Source organism: Crocuta crocuta, unplaced genomic scaffold, assembly GCF_008692635.1.
Source record: "Crocuta crocuta isolate KB4526 unplaced genomic scaffold, BGI_CrCroc_1.0 scaffold29, whole genome shotgun sequence".
In the NCBI taxonomy this organism is placed as follows: Eukaryota; Metazoa; Chordata; class Mammalia; order Carnivora; family Hyaenidae; genus Crocuta; species Crocuta crocuta.
Window position 1 is genome coordinate 5,164,116 of NW_027533280.1, and position 3,625 is coordinate 5,167,740.

Genomic DNA, 3,625 nt, shown 5'->3' on the forward strand with positions numbered 1-3,625 from the left:
GGAGGGGGCTCCGCGCCCCGCCGGCCGCCGGCACCTCAGCCGCCTGCTTGGCTGCGCAGCCCGGACGCGCCGCCACCCAGGGGCCGCCGCTGCTGCCGCCTCAGCCACCATCGCCGGACTGGCCGCCTGCGCCGGCAGACCTCTCCTCGGTCCGGCCGGGTTCTTGGGGTTCGTCTTTGCTTCTTGCTTTTTCCCCCCTTCCACCTTCTTTCCAAGTCTAAATGGGGACGGGTGGTGGATATGGGCCCGGGGCGCGCGCAAGTTTGCGCTGCAGCCTCGGGGGCCCTGGAGAGCCTGGAGCTGCGCAGAGCAGGTGACTCCCAGCTCTCGGGCCCCTGGGAACTTTTAAACCGGAGATTCCCTCACTGTCTTCTGCCTCCTGCTTTCCCTCTCGCCACTCCCCTCTGTTCTTTCTTTCTGTCTCTTCTTTCTCTCTCTTTCCCCAGGGCTACTCCCTCCCAGACACCAGCACTTTATCCTCACTCCACCTTTCTCTCTGGGAGGCCGTATGTCTCTCCCAGATTTGGGGGTGTTCTCCGCTGATCCCCTAGGAGGTGGAGTGGAGGTGGAATCTCAGAAACACCCGCTGGAGGTACAGCTCTAGCCTCTGTTCTTTCTAGGGTGCCCCAGGACGCTCCTGTCAAGTCCCCCCAAACCCTGGAGTCTTGCAAAGTCTCGGCAGGCAGTGGGAACAAGGGGCGGGGAAGTGTTGCTGAGAACCAGGCGATTAGAACATCTTGCCTTGGCCTTGACATTCGCGGAAGAAGTGAGAGCATCAGTCTGGAGATAAAAAGGGACCCACTTTTTTCTTTTTTGAAAATCCGCCTGCAGATCTCCTTAAGTTTCTTCTGATAAGTGGTTCCTATTCTCCCCTCCTCCTGGCCGCTTCCCAGCCCCCTCCTTCCTAACTCCCCGCTCGCCCCCTCCCCCAACCATTGAGCTGGAGAGAAAATCGGGGCACTCAAGCATGCAGTTAATAACTGCGAGTGCCTTGCAATTCCAGGTCCTCACTCGAGTTGGGGCTACAGTTTGGTGGCCAGCTGAGGCGGGCCGGGCTGTGAGCTCTGCTTGCTGGTTTAAATGATGCTAAAGTGGCCTTTCTGGAAGAGTGGGGGTGTGTGTGTGGGAGGGAGGAAGGGAGGGAGAGGGAGGGAGAGAGAGAGGGAAACAGAGAGAGAGAGAGAGGGAGTTGGGCAGCCACATTGGGCTTGGCACGAAGGCCAATGGTAATCGTATTCCCTGCTAATGTTTGTAAATGAGACCGGGGCACGGCTGGGGGACAGCGTCTTTATTTATGATTGATGTTCTGTAACATAAGGAATGACAAGAACGTGGCAGACAAGAGGAGAGGAACCAGAAGGGCTGGCGAAAGCCCTTTGCAGGGTCCTATTGTTATTCTGGGCTGGAGAAAATTTCCGCGTCGAGATTTACAGCGCTGGTATTTGCTCCCGGTTGGCCAGAATGTCAGTTAACACAATTTTCATTAGATAACTCGTTTTCAATCCAGGGAGCTTGAACTGCAGCAGGGAGGGGTGGGTAGAGCTGGGGCTGGGTGCTGAGGGGTGGGTGCGGCTCCCAGGGGGCTGATTCCTGAGCTGGGGGAGGAGGGTTGAACCTCACTTGCTTCCTTCTCCAGCTCTGGGGTCTAACGCGGAGCTGTTGAGGTCACCCAAATCTTGATTCCATTTGGACTCCCATTGATCCAGGAACCCTTTGTTAGGGTGTGAGAAGATGCTGAGGTGGCCGAGGTAGAAAAACAAATTTGAACTGGAAACGATGAAGGTGGAGGGTAGAGAGTCGGGTTCAGGCGGAGGCAGAATGGGGCCAACACCCCCACTGCCACAGGAGTGGGGGTGGGGGTGCTTATTAAGAAAATGGCTGGTGTGTCTGGCACAAAAGGAGAAGGCTCTCAGGGAAGGGGGTAAGCTCATTTACATGGATATTAAGTGTGGGGGGGGTGTCCCTGAGGGAGTTTGAAAGGCTGCACACTTCTAGAGAGCAGAGAAATAAACGAGGCAAGCCGAGCCGCATGCAAACATTGAGACCCTCACATCTGCCATGGTCCCCACCCTCATCCTGAAGTGCTCAGTGGCTCCCCAGCCCAACAGGCCTGCAGCGTCCCCCCATATTCTCACTGATGGCATTTTTGTTGGAACCGGATTAAGAGCCTAAGCACTTTCGCCTGGGATCATCTCTTGTGCATGATGCTAATGACTCCTACGCCACACTTTTATTTTCATTTTTTTTCCCTTCCTACTTTCCTCTTATAGGGAAGATAACCAGAAAGGAAAACTTCTGCTGGCTTGCTTTGAGATCCGGGTGGGAGAGGTGGGCCCCCACCCCAGGCCCTGTGCAGGCCAAGAGCTTTGAGCCCACTCATCATGCGGCCCAGCTGCCTGTGAGTGTGAGGAGGTGTGTGGCTTCAATTCTTGGTTGTTCAGGTTGAGTGGTTTCTCAAAGCCTGGTTGCTGAGCGTTAAAAGTGGCCGAGGCAGCAAAGGTGTTCTGTGTTCCCAGGCCAGACCATGCTGCTGATGCCACCCCAGTCCTGGCAAGAAAGGTGACCTTGTACCGACCCAGCATACCGCCCTCAGGAAGTATATATTTTTCAAATATGAAAGCAATTCAGTTATTCCTTATAGCGCTGTCTCTGAGCACAGCAGGGCCGTTTTCCTAGGATGGAAGTCAGTTAGCGAGTCTTGAGGACTTGTGGCTGATGGTAAAGATGTTCGGACATGTGGTACCCTATTCCAGGACCCCTGAAACTGCCTCCCCCTTTCCTTTCTCTTTTTTTTCTCTGCTGCTAGCAGTCCAGGAAACGAGAAGAAATAAAATTCTATCCCAAAGATAATGCTGGGCATATTTCATTTGGTTATAAGATTGCTTTATGGTGAACATTACTAATGCAGTATTTTTTTATGGCTTTTCTGTGTATAATCGTTGTAACTGGATTCATACCTTTATGATTTTCTGCTTTACTTTGCCACTTTTTTTTATGATGCTCCAGGTCCAGTCTCCCATGCTATCTTTTAATTTTTTTTCCCTTTAATAGTGCTAATCAAGCTAACCAAGAGTTAAGGGTGTCCAGTTGAAATGAGGGTGCCCAGTCCAAATTCACATCTGTGTTTCTTGGGAGGAAGGAGGTTGGTTGGAGGGACCACATAGTACAAGTATGGGAGGAGGAGGTAAATTCTGCTTAGGGTTTGAGCATTCAGGGACAAAGATCGACAGGGCAGGCAAGAGGCTGGACTTTTTTTAAGGAGTTTGGAGAAACTTTTGGGAAGATGCACGTGGGAGATGGGGCTTAATGGAATGTTTTTGCCAGCTCAAAGTTTAGTAAAGAGCGTGGATGTGATTAAAATATTATAACCTTATGATATTCTGAAGTGCATAAATTTTACATATCAGCCACAGAGAGTTTAGACATCCATTAGAGTCTCTGACAGCTTGACTTATCTAAATGTGCTATCATTTAACAATGTGTCAAAATTCCTCTTTCTATAGATGACAGCAGTAAATAAGCTATCAGCTCTGTTGGCGGAATCCTAACTTTGGAAACTTCGCTGTAATAGAATTGCTGCTGGGGTGAGGAGCATGAGCAGACCAGGCTTGCCGTAGCCTGGGGC